At 52.6% G+C, this 18,327-nt stretch overlaps 1 protein-coding gene across 2 annotated transcripts in view; it reads left to right on the plus strand.

Annotated features, from left to right (window-relative positions):
* Positions 1-5,469: 5,469 nt before the first annotated feature.
* The window catches only part of LOC148476866 (sulfotransferase 1C4-like), a 45,562-nt gene continuing 32,704 nt past the window's right edge, over positions 5,470-18,327 (plus strand). The window contains exon 1 of one of the 2 annotated variants that reach the window (XM_088457471.1): positions 5,470-5,553. The gene's annotated coding sequence lies outside the window, so the exon portion shown is untranslated. Of the gene's footprint in view, positions 5,554-17,903; positions 18,024-18,327 lie in introns of those variants that run through there. The other variant, XM_088457470.1, reaches the window with a different exon arrangement.

Raw genomic sequence — 18,327 nt, forward strand, 5'->3', positions numbered from 1 at the left:
GGCTGGGATACATGCTGGGGCTGGGGGGAGAATGAGGCTGACACACTGGGGCTGGGGGGGAGAATGAGACTGACACACTGGGGCTGGGGGGGAGAATGAGGCTGACACACTGGTGCTGGGGGGGGAGAATGAGGCTGACATGCTGGGGCTGGGGGGGAAAATGAGGCTGACACACTGGGGCTGGGACACATGCTGGGGTTGGGGGGGAGAATGAGGCTGACATGCTGGGGCTGGGGGGGAGAATGAGGCTGACATGCTGGGGCTGGGGGGGAGAATGAGGCTGACACACTGGGGCTGGGACACACGCTGGGGGGAGAATGAGGCTGACATGCTAGGGCTGGGGCTGGGGGGGGAGAATGAGGCTGACACACTGGGGCTGGGGGGGAGAATGAGGCTGACACGCTGGGGCTGTGGGGGGAGAATGAGGCTGACACACTGGGGCTGGGACACACGCTGGGGGGGAGAATGAGGCTGACATGCTGGGGCTGGGGGGGAGAATGAGGCTGACATGCTGGGGCAGGGGGGGAGAATGAAGCTGACACACTGGAGCTGGGGGGGAGAATGAGGCTGACATGCTGCAGCTGGGGGGGAGAATGAGGCTGACACACTGGGGCTGGGGGGGGAGAATGAGGCTGACATGCTGCGGCTGGGGGGGAGAATGAGGCTGACACACTGGGGCTGGGATACATGCTGGGGTTGGGGGGGAGAATGAGGCTGACACACTGGGGCTGGGGGGGAGAATGAGGCTGACACACTGGGGCTGGGGGGGGGGAGAATGAGGCTGACATGCTGGGGCTGGGGGGGAGAATGAGGCTGACACACTGGGGCTGGGGGGGAGAATGAGGCTGACATGCTGGGGCTGGGGGGGAGAATGAGGCTGACATGCTGGGGCTGGGGGGGAGAATGAGGCTGATACGCTAGGGCTGGGCGGGGGGAATGAGTCTGACACGCTGGGGCTGGGGGGGAATGAGGCTGACATGCTGGGGCTGGGGGGGGAGAATGAGGCTGACATTCTGGGGCTGGGGGGGAGAACGAGGCTGACACACTGGGGCTGGGACATATGTTGGGGCTGGGGGGAGAATGAGTCTGACACACTGGGGCTGGGGGGGGAGAATGAGGCTGACATGCTGGGGCTGGGGGGGGAGAATGAGGCTGACACACTGGGGCTGGGGGGGAGAATGAGGCTGACATGCTAGGGCTGGGGCTGGGGGGAAGAATGAGGCTGACACGCTGGGGCTGTGGGGGGAGAATGAGGCTGACACACTGGGGCTGGGACACACGCTGGGGGGGAGAATGAGGCTGACATGCTGGGGCTGGGGGGGAGAATGATGCTGACACGCTGGGGCTGGGGGGGAGAATGAGGCTGACACACTGGGGCTGGGACACACGCTGGGGGGGAAAATGAGGCTGACATGCTAGGGCTGGGGCTGGGGGGGAGAATGAGGCTGACACACTGGGGCTGGGGGGGAGAATGATGCTGACATGCTGGGGCTGTGGGGGGAGAATGAGGCTGACACACTGGGGCTGGGACACACGCTGGGGGGGAGAATGAGGCTGACATGCTGGGGCTGGGGGGGAGAATGAGGCTGACACGCTGGGGCTGGGGGGGAGAATGAGGCTGACACACTGGGGCTGGGGGGGGAGAATGAGGCTGACATGCTGCAGCTGGGGGGGAGAATGAGGCTGACACACTGGGGCTGGGGGGGGAATGAGGCTGACATGCTGCGGCTGGGGAGGAGAATGAGGCTGACACACTGGGGCTGGGATACATGCTGGGGTTGGGGGGGAGAATGAGGCTGACACACTGGGGCTGGGGGGGAGAATGAGGCTGACACACTGGGGCTGGGGGGGGGGAGAATGAGGCTGACATGCTGGGGCTGGGGGGGAGAATGAGGCTGACACACTGGGGCTGGGGGGGAGAATGAGGCTCACATGCTGGGGCTGTGGCGGGAGAATGAGGCTGACACACTGGGGCTGGGACATATGCTGGGGCTGGGGGGGAGAATGAGTCTGACATGCTGGGGCTGGGGGGGGAGAATGAGGTTGACACACTGGGGCTGGGGGGGGAGAATGAGGCTGATATGCTGGGGGGGATGAGGCTGACACACTGGGGCTGGGACGGAGAATGAGGCTGACACGCTGGGGCTGGGACATGTTGGGGCTGGGGGGGAGAATGAGGCTAATATGCTTGGGATGGGCGGGTGGAATGAGTCTGACACGCTGGGGCTGGGGGGGGAGAACGAGGCTGACACACTGGGGCTGGGACATATGCTGGGGCTGGGGGGAGAATGAGTCTGACATACTGGGGCTGGGGGGGAGAATGAGGCTGACACACTGGGGCTGGGATACATGCTGGGGCTGGGGGGGAGAATGAGGCTGACACACTGGGGCTGGGGGGGAGAATGAGGCTGACACACTGGGGCTGTGGGGAGAATGAGGCTGACACACTGGTGCTGGGGGGGAGAATGAGGCTGACATGCTGGGGCTGGGGGGGAAAATGAGGCTGACACACTGGGGCTGGGACACATGCTGGGGTTGGGGGGGAGAATGAGGCTGACACACTGGGGCTGGGGGGGAGAATGAGGCTGACACGCTGGGGCTGGGGGGGAGAATGAGGCTGACATGCTGGGGCTGGGGGAGGGGATGAGGCTTACATGCTGGGGCACACGCTGGGGCTGGGGGGGAGAATGAGGCTGACACGCTGGGGCTGGGGGGGAGAATGAGGCTGATACGCTAGGGCTGGGCGGGGGGAATGAGTCTGACACGCTGGGGCTGGGGGGGAATGAGGCTGACATGCTGGGGCTGGGGGGGGAGAATGAGGCTGACATTCTGGGGCTGGGGGGGAGAACGAGGCTGACACACTGGGGCTGGGACATATGTTGGGGCTGGGGGGAGAATGAGTCTGACACACTGGGGCTGGGGGGGGAGAATGAGGCTGACATGCTGGGGCTGGGGGGGGGAGAATGAGGCTGACACACTGGGGCTGGGGGGGAGAATGAGGCTGACATGCTAGGGCTGGGGCTGGGGGGGAGAATGAGGCTGACACGCTGGGGCTGTGGGGGGAGAATGAGGCTGACACACTGGGGCTGGGACACACGCTGGGGGGGAGAATGAGGCTGACATGCTGGGGCTGGGGGGGAGAATGATGCTGACACGCTGGGGCTGGGGGGGAGAATGAGGCTGACACACTGGGGCTGGGACACACGCTGGGGGGGAGAATGAGGCTGACATGCTAGGGCTGGGGCTGGGGGGGAGAATGAGGCTGACACACTGGGGCTGGGGGGGAGAATGATGCTGACATGCTGGGGCTGTGGGGGGAGAATGAGGCTGACACACTGGGGCTGGGACACACGCTGGGGGGGAGAATGAGGCTGACATGCTGGGGCTGGGGGGGAGAATGAGGCTGACACGCTGGGGCTGGGGGGGAGAATGAGGCTGACACACTGGGGCTGGGGGGGAGAATGAGGCTGACATGCTGCAGCTGGGGGGGAGAATGAGGCTGACACACTGGGGCTGGGGGGGGGAATGAGGCTGACATGCTGCGGCTGGGGAGGAGAATGAGGCTGACACACTGGGGCTGGGATACATGCTGGGGTTGGGGGGGAGAATGAGGCTGACACACTGGGGCTGGGGGGGGAATGAGGCTGACACACTGGGGCTGGGGGGGAGAATGAGGCTGACACGCTGGGGCTGTGGGGGGAGAATGAGGCTGACACACTGGGGCTGGGACACACGCTGGGGGGGAGAATGAGGCTGACATGCTGGGGCTGGGGGGGAGAATGAGGCTGACATGCTGGGGCTGGGGGGCAGAATGAGGCTGACACACTGGGGCTGGGGGGGGGAGAATGAGGCTGACATGCTGCAGCTGGGGGGGAGAATGAGGCTGACACACTGGGGCTGGGGGGGGAGAATGAGGCTGACATGCTGCGGCTGGGGAGGATAATGAGGCTGACACACTGGGGCTGGGATACATGCTGGGGTTGGGGGGAAGAATGAGGCTGACACACTGGGGCTGGGGGGGAGAATGAGGCTGACACACTGGGGCTGGGGGGGGAGAATGAGGCTGACATGCTGGGGCTGGGGGGGAGAATGAGGCTGACACACTGGGGCTTGGGGGGGGAATGAGGCTGACACACTGGGGCTTGGACACATGCTTGGGTTGGGGGGGAGAATGAGGCTGACACACTGGGGCTGGGGGGGGAGAATGAGGCTGACACGCTGGGGCTGGGGGGGAGAATGAGGCTGACATGCTGGGGCTGGGGGGGAGAATGAGGCTGACATGCTGGGGCTGGGACACATGCTGGGGCTGGGGAGAGAATGAGGCTGACATGCTGGGGCTGGACATAATGGATTTAATGACTGGGGGGGCAGTGAGGGGTGGTGAAAAAAATGTTGGGGTGTGAGGTATCAGGAATGGGCGGGGGGGGGACCAAAGCATATTCTTGCACCTGGGCCCACCACTCTCTAGTTCTGCCATTGAAACATAGGGATATCAAACAAGCACATATACTGCTTATAATAAAAGAATCACTTTGAGGAAGTCAAGCTGAAAATAAATGTGCGAATACTTAAGAATACATTGGGCCTGATTCAGAGGCGCTCGTTATTTGCGAGCGCTCGCTCTGAATCAGGGCAGATTTTTTTTAAAAAAAAAAAAATCCGCCTCCAGGCCGCTCACATAGCTGTGGGTAACCACCCACAGCTTTTGCGAGCGGCCTGTCGATGGTCGCAATTATCGCGACCATCGGGCTTGCGACGAGTACCCTTGTGGTAGGCAGGGCCGGATTTACCATTATGCATCCTAGGCGTCCGCCTAGGGCCCGAAGAGTCCCAAGGGGCACGTGACCAGGCCCCCGATCCGGCCCCGGAGAGGACCTGCTGCACTGGTTGAACTGCTGCTAGACACACAGGCAGCAGCAGCAGCACGGCTCCATTTCCTGCTCCTCATGTCAATCAGCTCCGCCCCCATGATGTGCGCGCTGCAGTGCTGCAGTCACAGCGAATGCAGCCAGGCTCCTCTGTTCCCCTTCCCCTGCAATGTAGCCAGCCCCCTACCCGCAGCATGTGCTGCTCATCTAACAAACGCTGCTGTAGCCAGCCAACCCCCCCTCCAAGTCACAGCGATAGTAGCAGCAGCTGCCGCCCCCCGCAGTGCAGCCTCCCACAGTGTAGCAAGCTCCGTCCCCAGCAGCATGCACAGCCCCGTCCAACCAACCTCCCCCGCAGCTATAGCCAGTGCCCTCCTCCCCCGTAGTCACATTGATAGCAGCCGCAGATCCACCCTGACAAGACCCCCCCCTCCGCAGCGTAGCCAGCAGCATGCGCAGATCTAGGCAGGCCCCCCCCGCAGTCACAGTGAGTGCAGCCCTCCCCCCCCATATCACAGTGCAGCCCCCCTCTCCGCAGTGTGCATTGCAGCCAGCCTCTACTGGGAACCGCAGGAAATTTTCACTCCCCTGACGGACTGATATCACCCCCCAAGTGAGCTCCATGGGATGATTGCACTGGACACTGGTGTTCTGCCTATGAAGACAGCATGCCACTCTAGACTGGGTAAGTTTAACTTCATTTTTTTTTTTTATAAAGTTAAATAACATGCCTGTTCATTACTGTATGTGTGTAAAACTAATATATATATATATATATATATATATATATATATGTCACTAGCTATTGTGTATGTGTTTATTTTCTTGTCTGTTCCTCCACCTTCTCTTGTCTCCCTCTTTCCTTCTGTCTTACAATATTCTTCCCCTTTTCCTGCCATCACCTCTGTCCCTCCCCTTTTGCTGCCGTCCCCTCTGTCCCTCCCCTTTTCCTGCCGTCCCCTCTGTTCCTCCCCTTTTCCTGCCGTCCCCTCTGTCCCTCCCCTTTCCTGCCGTCCCCTCTGTTCCTCCCCTTTCCTGCCGTCCCCTCTGTTCCTCCCCTTTTTGCTGCCGTCCCCTCTGTTCCTCCCAATTTTTTCCCATTCCCTCTGTCCGTCCCCATTTCCTCCCATCTTGCTCTGTCCGTCCCCCTTTCTTCCCTTCTTGCCCTATATCTCCCCCTTTCCTCCTGTCTCCCTGTTTGTCCCCCTAGTACATTGCAATATATAATGCGATCTAGTAACAACTACTGTAATTGTGCATATATTACAGTAGGTGTCGCTGGAGCAAGATACACAAATATATATATGAAGATGTGTGTATATAATATAATGTGTGTATCTTGCTCCAGCGAAACCTATTGTAATATATACACAGGATTGTTTAAGGGAGGGGGGCCCAAACCGGTGTCTTGCCTAGGGCCCCCTGAGGTCTAAATCCAGCTCTGGTGGTAGGGTCTCGGTTCCCGCAAGCCCGAGTGAACTTCCTGCTCTAATAGAGCAGGAAGTTCACTTCTAACATCACAAATGATGTCAGTAGGGCCGCCCACAAACGGCAGGCGTTCCTTCAGGAACGTCTCCATTTGTCCAGCCACTCCCGCTCCCCGCTTACAAAATGGGGCAAGCTGTCGATCAACATCGACAGCCGCCCCATTTTGTAGCAAGCCCCGAAGCGAGTAGTTCTCGCTCCGCGGCTCGCGCACTCCGCGCGTGCACACTGGCAGACCATCGACCCGCTTGCGAGCGCTATGCGCTCACGAGCGGGTCTGAATCAGGCCCATAGTCCTTAATTCAATTCACATACAAGAATTACAAAAAATTACAAAAGGATGCACCAGGCACTCTATTTATGTAGACTCATAGGGGCTATTGGGCCTTATTCAGACCCGCTCACAAGCGCTGAGCGCTCGCAAGTGGATCGATTTTGGAGGGTTAGGGTTAGGACATAGGAGGAGGGTTAGGGTTAGGCAATAGGGGGAGGGTTAGGCACTAGGGGGAGGGTTAGGGTATGGCACTTGGGGTATGGTTAGGGTTAGGCACTAGGGGGAGGGTTAGGGTTAGGCATTAGGGGAGGGTTAGGCGCTAGGGGGAGAGTTTGGGTTAGGCACTAGGAAGAGGGTTAGGCAGTAGGGGGAGGGTTAGGGCTAGGTACTAGGGGAGGGTTGGGGTAGGCACTAGGGGGAGGGTTAGAGTTAGGCACTAGGGGGAGGGTTAGGGTTAGGCACTAGGGGGAGAGTTAGGGTTAGGCACTAAGGGGAGGGTTAGGTACTAGGGGGAGGTTTAGGTACTAGAGGGAGGGTTAGGGTTAGGCACTAGGGAGAGTTAGGACTAGGCACTAGGGGGAAGGTTAGTGTAAGGCATTAGGGGAAGGGTTAGGTTTAGGCACTAGGGGGAGGGGTAGGCTAAGGCACTAGGGGGAGATTTAGGGTCAGGCAATAGGGGGAGGGTTAGGGTTAGTCAATAGGTAGAGGGTTAGGGTTAGGCACATGGGGGAGGGTTAGGTTTAAGCACTAAGGGGGAGTTTAGGTTTTGGGTGTGGGGAAGAAGGGTTAGGAGTAGGGGTGAGCGGGTTCGGATTTCTGAAATCCGAACCCCCCCGAGCCCCCCCGATCCGAGTCCGATTCGAGTCAGGCTCGACTTTTCCCGCCTGACTCGGATTCTGAAATCGAGGCAAAACGTCATCATCCCGCCTTCCGAGTCTCGCGGGTTTTGGATCCTATATAAGGTACCCGCGTCGGCGCCATTTTCTCACTCGGCTGTGGACAGTGAAGAGGGAGGGTGGGAGTTAGGGCTGGCTGGGCTGTGTAGTGTAGTGTAGTGTAGTGCAGAGTAGTGTTGTGCTGTGCTGTGCTGTGCTGCTGTTGTCCATAGGGGCTGTGTCCACTACTTCAAAGTCCATAGGGGCTGGCTGTGTTGTGCTGTGCTGCTGTTGTTAATAGGGGCTGTGTCCACTACTTCAAAGTCCATAGGGGCTGGCTGGACTGTGTTGTGCAGTCAGTTGTCCATAGGGGCTGTGTCCACTCCAAAGTCCTGTGCAGTGTCCCAGTCCTAAAGGGGTGCTGTAGTGTTGTCCATGGGGTGCTCTGTCCATCAGGGGTGCTCCCCCCAAGTGCTAAAAAAAATTTTTTTCTCTGTGTTTGTGAATTGTGTGCGCAGTAGCCGCACGTGCATCAACAAAGTAGTGCCAAGCGTGCGCCTGTGTCATAAGTAAAGGGCCGGCTGGCTTGACCGTTAAAGGGTGCTGTAACCCCCAAAGTACACTCCAAACCAAATAAAAATTTTTTTTCTGTGTTTGTGAATTGTGTGCGCAGTAGCCGCACGTGCATCAACAAAGTAGTGCCAAGCGTGCGCCTGTGTTATAAGTAAAGGGCCGGCTGGCTTGACCGTTAAAGGGTGCTGTAACCCCCAAAGTACACTCCACTCCAAACCAAATACAAAAATATTTTCTGTGTTTGTGAATTGTGTGCGCAGTATCCGCACGTGCATCATCAAAGTAGTGCCAAGCGTGCGCCTGTGTCATAAGTAAAGGGCCGGATGGCTTGACCGTTAAAGGGTGCTGTAACCCCCAAAGTACACTCCAAACCAAATAAATTTTTTTTTTCTGTGTTTGTGAATTGTGTGCGCAGTAGCCGCACGTGCATCATCAAAGTAGTGCCAAGCGTGCGCCTGTGTCATAAGTAAAGGGCCGGCTGTCTTGACCGTTAAAGGGTGCTGTAACCCCCAAAGTTCACTCCAAACCAAATAAAAAAATGTTTTCTGTGTTTGTGAATTGTGTGCGCAGTAGCCGCACGTGCATCATCAAAGTAGTGCTAAGCGTGTGCCTGTGTCATAAGTAAAGGGCCGGCTGTCTTGACCGTTAAAGGGTGCTGTAACCCCCAAAGTACACTCCAAACCAAATAAAAAATATTTTCTGTATTTGTGAATTGTGTGCGCAGTAGCCGCACGTGCATCAACAAAGTAGTGCCATGCGTGCGCCTTTGTAATAAGTAAAGGGCCGCCTGGCTTGACCGTTAAAGGGTGCTGTAACCCCCAAAGTACACTCCAGTCCAAACCAAATAAAAAAATATTTTCTGTGTTTGTGAATTGTGTGCGCAGTAGCCACACGTGCATCAACAAAGTAGTGCCAAGCGTGCGCCTGTGTCCCATAAGTAAAGGGCCGGCTGGCTCATTTCTTAAAGGGTGGTGTAACCCACAAAGTGCACTAGTCTCCAACAAAAATAAAAAAATATTTTCTGTGTTTGTGTGCGCCTTAGCCGCACGTATATATCAATATAACATAAATGGAGGACCAAACTTTCTCCGATAAAAATAAAATAGGGAAAGATCAAGAACCACTTCCTCCTAGTGCTGAGGCTGCTGCCATTAGTCATGACATAGACGATAACATGCCATCAACGTCGTCTGCCAAGGCCGATGCCCAATGTCATAGTAGAGGGCACATACAATCCCAAATGACAAAGTTCAGGAAAATGACCTTGAAAAAAACATTTAAATCATCTGAAGAGAAACGTAAACTTGCCAATATGCCATTTACGACACGGAGTGGCAAGGAACGGCTAAGGTCTTTCCCAATGTTCATGACTAGTGGTTCAGCTTCACATGACTATGGAAGCCCTCCTCCCGCTAAAAAAATCAAACGAGTTAAGCTGGCAAAAGCACAGCGAAGAACTGTGCGTTCTAAGAAGATATCACAAATCGGGATTTTGACCGCCAGGATCCCAAGCGCCGGCATCCTGTACCCAAGCCAGGCAAGTACTTCTGTAACTCATGCTACAGCATCATGATCATGGCAGTATCATAACTATGGCAGAAGATAAAAGATTAATTATCTGAGAATCCTACATAAAGCAGCACACCCTCCCAATGCTGGTCCCTTCCAGCAGGGCCGCAACTAGGGGGGAGCTGAGGGGTCATGTGCACCGGGCGCCATTCTGCAGCGGCACCGGCCACACACTATTCTGTGCCGGAGGTCTGCAGATAGAGACCTCCGGCTGGTGCGCGCCGGACATTGAAAAATCGCCAGAAGATCCCGCCCGCCCTCCTGCTGCCGGAAGGTAGGGTAAGCGCTCAGGGGGGGCGGAGAGGGAGTGAGAGGGGCGGCAGTGCTGCACTGGGCGCACTGCTGTCTAGCTACGGCACTGCTTCCAGGCCTCTCAGAACAGCAATACAAAATAGTGGTTGCTCATATCAGCTTAACGGTTTTTCACAGGTGCTTGGAAAGGGGGGGGGTTTACTCTGGAGTCTGGACTACAAAAAAAAACGAAAAAAGATTTCCCTCTATTGCACTCCTGCATTGGGAGGGTGTGCTGGTTCCTGAAGTGCTATTCAGAGGCTTCTGTGATACCTCCTAGGTGAGTTGGCTCTCAACTTAAATATATTTGTGTATGTGCTGTTATCATGTGGCACAACAGTATGCAATTATATGACCCACTGCTATTATCGTGTAGCATTAGGGACGCCGGTACAGAGGAGCCTTGAAGTGGCCTGGTGCTTTACCATATATTTTCAAATATGTGCAACATAGACCTCTATTATCAATAGACTTCTATTATCATGAGGTATTCCAGCCTTTTTGCTGTTTTTTTGTGTGCTGGAGGGAAACTTTTTTTCTTTTTTTTCTGCGGTCCAGAGTAAATCCCTCCATTTACAAGCACGTGAAAGACCATTAAGCTGATATGGGCAACCACTATTTTGTATTATTATTATTTATATAGCCCTACCATCCATGGGACAGTAGGCCTGATTCAGAGCCGGACGCTCTGACCAGAGCGCTCGCTCTGAATCAGGGCCCTCCTACCTGTTTTTGGAGCGGCCTCTTGAACGCTCACATAGCTTATGCGAGCGTCCATGATGATGGTCGCGATGGTCTTGACCATCGCGACCATTGGGCTTGCGACGAGTCCCTGCGGTAGGGTCTCGCTGCCGCAAGGCCTGGAGTGATTTTGGCTCTATCAGAGCCAAAAGCACTCCCACTGACATCACTAGTGATGTCAGTGGGGCCGGCTCCAGACGGAAGGCGTTCCCATGGGAACGCCTCCGTCTGGCAGCCACGCCCCCGGCATGCCCACCAAAGGGGGCGTGCTGTCACTCAACATGGACAGAACGTCCCCTTCGGGTCTCGCGCATGCACACGACTGGAGCTCCCTCCGTCGTGCGCATGCGCATTTGGGTACCATCGACCCGCTTGCGAGCATCCTGCGCTCACGAGCGGGTCTGAATGAGACCCAGTGTCATTCACCTCGGCAAATATATAATTATCTAGCATTACCTAGGGGCCTATCCATCATGCTAATTATCGGGGTCTAAACGGACCCCGATAATTAACATTCTAACTCGCCGCGGCTACCGGAGCAATTCATCATTGCTCCGGTGCGGTGACAGCTAATGCGAAATCAGCTGTCTCCACGAGCGGCTTCGCTGCTCCTTTTCGCAGCAGTGACGGGAGTGCGCATGCACTACCTACAGGTCACGCATGCGCACAAGAGCCCTGATGACCGGCGGAAGGAGCCGGACAGGGGCGGAGGGATCCAAAAGGATCCCTCTTCACAACCCAGACCTTCTTCCCATAGGGAAGGAGCGGGTTGCGATGCCGGAGCAGAAGCATTCGCCATCTGAAGATGGCGAATGTTCCCGCAGTCAAGCTCCGAAAATATTATATTTTCAAAGCTTGATGAACACTGTCCCCATACTAGTGTATGGGGACAGCGGGCCATTCCAGGAGAGGAAGGTAAGCAGGAGATATCTGTGATACTAGTGTATGGGGACAGCGGGCCATTCCAGGAGAGGAAGGTAAGCAGGAGATGTCTGTGATACTAGTGTATGGGGACAGCGGGCCATTCCAGGAGAGAAAGGTAAGCAGGAGATATCTGTGATACTAGTGTATGGGGACAGCGGGCCATTCCAGGAGAGAAAGGTAAGCAGGAGATATCTGTGATACTAGTGTATGGGGACAGCGGGCCATTCCAGGAGAGGAAGGTAAGCAGGAGATGTCTGTGATACTAGTGTATGGGGACAGTGGGACATTCCGGGAGAGGAAGATAAGTAGGAGATATCTGTGATACTAGTGTATGGGGACAGCGGGCCATTCCGGGAGAGGAAGGTAAGCAGGAGATATCTGTGATACTAGTGTATGGGGACAGCGGGCCATTCCAGGAGAGGAAGGTAAGCAGGAGATATCTGTGATACTAGTGTATGGGGACAGCGGGCCATTCCAGGAGAGGAAGGTAAGCAGGAGATGTCTGTGATACTAGTGTATGGGGACAGCGGGCCATTCCAGGAGAGAAAGGTAAGCAGGAGATATCTGTGATACTAGTGTATGGGGACAGCGGGCCATTCCAGGAGAGAAAGGTCAGCAGGAGATATCTGTGATACTAGTGTATGGGGACAGCGGCCATTCCAGGAGAGGAAGGTAAGCAGGGGATATCTGTGATACTAGTGTATGGGGACAGCAGGCCATTCCGCCAGAGGAAGCTAAGTAGGAGATATCTGTGATACTAGTGTATGGGGACAGCGGCCATTCCACAAGAGGAAGGTAAGCAGGAAGTATCTGTGATACTATTGTATGGGGACAGCGGGCCATTCTGCTAGAGAAAGGTAAGCAGGAGGTATCTGTGATAAATGTGTATGGGGACAGCGGGCCATTCCAGGATAGGAAGGTAAGCAGGAGATATCTGTGATACTAGTGTATGGGGACAGCAGGCCATTCCGCCAGAGGAAGCTAAGTAGGAGATATCTGTGATACCAGTGTATGGGGACAGCGGCCATTCCGGGAGAGAAAGGTAAGTAGGGGATATCTGTGATACTAGTGTATGGGAGCAGCGGTCCATTACGGGAGAGAAAGGTATGCAGGAGATATCTGTGATACTAGTGTATGGGGACAGGGGGCCATTCCGGGAGAGGAAGGTAAGTAGGAGATATCTGTGATACTAGTGTATGGGGACAGCGGCCATTCCGGGAGAGAAAGGTAAGTAGGGGATATCTGTGATACTAGTGTATGGGAGCAGCGGTCCATTACGGGAGAGAAAGGTAAGCAGGAGATATCTGTGATACTAGTGTATTGGGACAGCGGGCCATTCCGGGTGAGGGAGGTAAGTAGGAGATATCTGTGATACTAGTGTATGGGGACAGCGGGCCATTCTGGGAGAGGGAGGTAAGTAGGAGATATCTGTGATACTAGTGTATTGGGACAGTGGGCCATTCCGGGAGAGAATGGTAAGCCGGAGATATCTGTGATACTAGTGTATTGGGACAGCGGGCCATTCCGGGAGAGGAGGTAAGAGATATCTGTGATACTAGTGTATGGGGACAGCGGGCCATTCTGGGAGAGGGAGGTAAGTAGGAGATATCTGTGATACTAGTGTATTGGGAAAGTGGGCCATTCCGGGAGAGAATGGTAAGCAGGAGATATCTGTGATACTAATGTATTGGGACAGCGGGCCATTCCGGGAGAGGAGGTAAGAGACATCTGTGATACTAGTGTATGGGGACAGCGGGCCATTCCGGGAGAGGAAGGTAAGTAGGAGATTTCTGTGATACTAGTGTATGGGTACAGCGGGCCATTCCGCCAGAGGAAGGTAAGTAGGAGATATCTGTGATACTAGAGTATGGGTACAGCGGGCCATTCCGCCAGAGGAAGGTAAGTAGGAGATATCTGTGATATCTCCTGCTTTACCTTCTTCATGAATGGCCCGAACACTTAATTTTCACAATTGCAGGTGAAAATGTGCATTTTTTCACCTGCTTTTGTGAAAATGAAGTGATAATGAATAGGCCCCCTAAGGAGCTAATCATGGTGTACGTCCCAGCAACGAAGGTGTACAATGTGTACGGTATATGGGTGTGAGGCACAGGTGTAATGTTAGTATAATACCTCTTCATAGTGCACCTGTTATGTAATAGTAGCTAGAAGATATTCTCTCCCATCACTGCCCGGTACAATAGGGTATAATAATAACGCGTAATATCTATTACAGCAGTGATTACACAGGAATGCAGCTGAGCAACAACCTTACATCATTGCTTACAGTGCAGTCACCTTACTGAGAATGTCCATCGTGGCCTCTTCGTGTTGCCGAGGGATAGATAATAATACATGTACTATTACATATATTAATGCACAGTGATGAATGCTTCCCATTTTGCCTACTTATCACCAAGCTTGTGTCCCTGGCTCGGCCCCATGATGAGAGCGGACTCTGTGATCTATTGGATGTGCCGTCCACTGTTTGTTAATTTTCCCACGTAAAGGACCTGATCGAGAGTCGGGTGCAGCTGTCCTGGCGTCTGCTGCCGTAGACGCGTCTGTGACTTTATGCTAATGCCGCTACAAAGCCCATCCGTGGAGTACATGCGTGCGTCCCAATGTGCAAGGACTGAAGCGCCCGCTGCCAGCATCGGTCGCACCATCAAAACTTGACCAGCCCTACGGCAGGTGCAGATTCGCAGTGTGAGTATGGCCTCTTATGTGATCGGTTCCGCGTCTCTGTATACAATTGCTGTCAACCACACGCCTGCAACACTCCCATAAGATGCAACATCTCAGTGCGTCTGATGAGCCCTCCCCCCAGTTACCTCCCAGTCACCGGCCAGGAGCGCCCCATATACTTCCTATATACTTCTGAGACCCTGCACGTGGAATATGTACTGCGACTCTGTACAAACAAAATCAAATTGCGGCTGCATCTGACTCGGAACCATGCCCAAGGTCTTCGGACTGTTGTAGTTATCTGATGATTCGACACTGGCAAGGTTGTATAAACATCTATACTGATTGGATGAACAACTCCAATAAAAAAAGTTTTTTGAAAATATAACGTAGTGGAGCTGCAACCACCAGCTGTCATTGTTGTTTTTCCTTAGTTTTTTTTTAACCTGTGTTATTATGGAGGACCCAGTACCTGCCTGTCTGTCTACGGGTTATAATATGGCCCACAATCGACCTGACAGAAGATCCCAGGAGGTGAGGGTACAGTACTTAAGCTGGGTAAACACATCTAAAGATTATCTGTCCAACCAGCCAACTAGTTGATTGGTTGGAATGAAAATCTGGTAAGGTATGAAAGCAAATGACAATCAGTAATTTGCTCCCAAACGCCGGAAAATGGTCAAAAACTGTTGTTTGAACAAATTGTTTAGCTCAAACATTTAACAAACTTGTCTGACCGACCATTTTCATCTGTTTTCAGGCATTTAGGAGCAAATTGCTGATCATCAGTTACTCCCATATGTTACCAGATTTTCATTCCAACCAGCCAACTAGTTGGATGAAAGTTGGTCTAGTGTGTGGCCAGCTTTAGCCATTAAGTTGCCCAACTCCACCAGTTTGGTGGGTGCATATTGCATAACATAGAAGCTAGATAAATTATATCTTATAGCGTCAGTGGGACAAAGCTAGTGATGCTGCAGCTGTTTGATGGGGAATAACAGACACACTAACAGCAGCCTTTTGGCCTTCTATTCACCAATGTTTCATGTTTTAATGCAAATGATCAGATACATTTTTCAGTTACAGCACAAAAGTTTTCATGGTAGGATGACTCTTGAGACCTCCCATTGCCACATCTTTAGAATATTGTGGCATAATTAGATCAGGGATGGGTACGGGCTGCCGCGCTCAGGATCCCGATGGTCAGAATACATTACTTCAATTACTAATATCTCAACAAAGTCATTATTTAAGACCTGGGATTTGTGTGATTGTTTGATACAGGAAAAATAAAATGTATAAATAAAATAACGTCGAGAATAGTTTAAGATTTTTGTATGTTAGATTCTTAGAAGCACGTGTGCTCTAAGGGATCCGGTCATAATACCGACAGTCGGGATGCTGGTGCTTAGAATGTTGGTGTCAGAATCCCAGCGTCGGCATCCAGACAGCCGGCATGCTGACGGTAAGTACTGGGGTTAGGGGGAGCGTTAGGGGTAGGCTCTAGGGGGAGGGTTAGGGTTAGGCACTAAGAGGGAGGGTTAGTTTTCAGTGTTGGGGAGGTTAGATTTAGGCACTAAGGGGGAGGTTAGGTTTAGGCAGTGGGGAGGGAGGGTTAGGAGTAGGGAGAGGGGGAAGGTTAGGATACTGACCGACAGGTGTCGGTATCCTAACCCTGTTGGGATTCTGACCGCCAGGATCCCTAGCACTGGCACTCTGTACCCAACCCTTCCATACTGTAGGATTACCATAATCAATTGACCACCATTGCAGTAGAAGGAGGAGTTTGAGACTTCAAATCACCCGATAATTGACAGATAGCAGCTGAGATAATACGGCAAATAGACTTGGATTGGCATTTTGTTTTGCCTGGGGGAACCTGGGGCAATAAATGTTTGGGAGGTGGAAATCATGATGAAAAATAAATCAAAACGTTTGATGAAAATAATGGAGTGTAAAAGGCTTCTCAATGCCAACCAATAGCGTGCTCATTTCACAATGTGAGATGCATTATAGGAAATAGCCGGCATTCGGTAAAAACCAGCATCTTCACCCAGTGCCACCATCAGAAGGAGTAAAGTATTAAATCCCACATCTGCCACCAACTCGCCTCGCTATGCCATGCGCTTAACCATACAAATAGGAGCAGTCACTCACAAATTGTCTCATATCATCATGTAAGCGCAGACAACAGAAATTGCGCAGGAAATAGGCTTTCTTCCTACAGTAGTTAGTACTTTACTCTTGTTATAAATTGCTTTTCTCACTGTATTGTACTAAACTGCTTTCTCATAAATTTGTTATAACATTGTGATTAAGTAAAATTATTCCAGTTATGGTTATAGAATATATATCTGCATCTTGCTTCGTCCTTTGGAGGATTAATTGCCTACAGGGGTATTAGTCTGCTTTCAGTTAGAGTTTAGCTATAGGGCTCAATTCAATTAGGTGCAAAGGTGCAAGTTGCTGTTGCAACGGAGTAGAAACACTGGTAACGGCACCGTAATCCGCACCCTCGTGTCCCAGACTCGCATATTTTTGTAGGCAGCCCTATGCAATCAAAATTCAGTAAGTCCGGCCGCAGGATACTGCAAGTGCCTGAACAGTATCATAGGCAAACGCAGGGGGGGTTTCCATCTGCCTGGAAACCCCCCTCCCCAGCACACACCATGACCATAATAGAATAGTAATATAATAGAATGTTACTAGTGCTGCATGTTCTTCTCAGTATCACAAATTAAATGATTAGCACCACTTGTGGATCTTTTAAAATGTGTCAGCTAGTAATAAATATACCTGTGCACCAACTAGGATATGTAGAAAACATGCACTGTTAGGGGTGCACTGTTATAGACCATCAATAGGGTTAATTATTAATACTGTATAATAATACTCTATCCACTGCATAAGGAGACCAATATGTACATATATGTCCAGGGCAGTGCTAGATTCTTCTGCCGCTCCCCCAGACTCCCGGACTTGCTCCAATGCTCAGGCAGGATGGCCCTACTGCCACATCTAATGGCTATACTGTGATCACTGGTCCTGTATATGCTGGAATTATGCAAAACAATATACTCTGTATGACGCATATTGAAGCTTGTTAAGAGCTTATTGTGCCCTCTTCATGGACAGGCCACACTCGCTCTAAAATCAAGCATTTGGAAACCCCCTTCTAGAAATCCTGCGTTTGCCACTGAGTATTTGTAAAAGATTTTGAGTAATACCTATAGCATTGTTGCATTGCACTTCTGTCCCGTCAGCTTTTCACCAGTCACTGTTGTACTTTGTAGTACAGAATTACAACACTGTCACTTCATCCCGCTTCCAGAATTCTGTCACCAAAGAATGAAAGTAATATTTGCAGAAGAGCTTAGTGCCAAGACTCTGGACAGCCCTGTGCTAGTAGGCTGTAAGCAGGAGCGGCATGGGCGGCGGGGGGGGGGGGGGGGAGTATTGGGCTTGTCTCACCTTTCCCAGTGTCCCCCAACAACCTCAACAACATGAGGATAGTGAGTGTGCATGTTATGGGCGTGGGATTGGGGAATAAAGGAGGAGGAGGGATACTACAAATACGAGGAATTCACAGAAGTAGTAACAATGAGCTATGAATAAATACAGGAGAATTAGATGAAGACAGCGAGACGGTAGAAGCTACAAAACAGAAAAAACATTTACAAAATCCGAGTCAAAGAGAGAAAACAGTGACAGAAAGGAGAAGACCAGGACACTCAGGTAATTGCACATCGTGTACGTGGGTTATGCAAATAGCTCACAAGTTCTCAAACTCGGTCCTCAGGACCCCAAACAGCGCATGTTTTCCAGGTCTCCTCACAGAATCACAAGTGAAATCATTAGCTCCACCTGTGGATCTTTTAAAATGTGTCAGTGAGTAATGAATACACCTGTACACCTGCTGGGTGACCTGGAAAACGTGACCTGTGTGGGGTCCTGAGGACCGTGTTTGAGAACCACTGAATAGCTGATACTATGGACCTGCTGCTATAATTGTCCTGATACAAACTTACCCGTCCTCAGG

Source organism: Taudactylus pleione, unplaced genomic scaffold, assembly GCF_031769625.1.
Source record: "Taudactylus pleione unplaced genomic scaffold, aTauple2 ptg000762l, whole genome shotgun sequence".
Taxonomy (NCBI): Eukaryota; Metazoa; Chordata; class Amphibia; order Anura; family Myobatrachidae; genus Taudactylus; species Taudactylus pleione.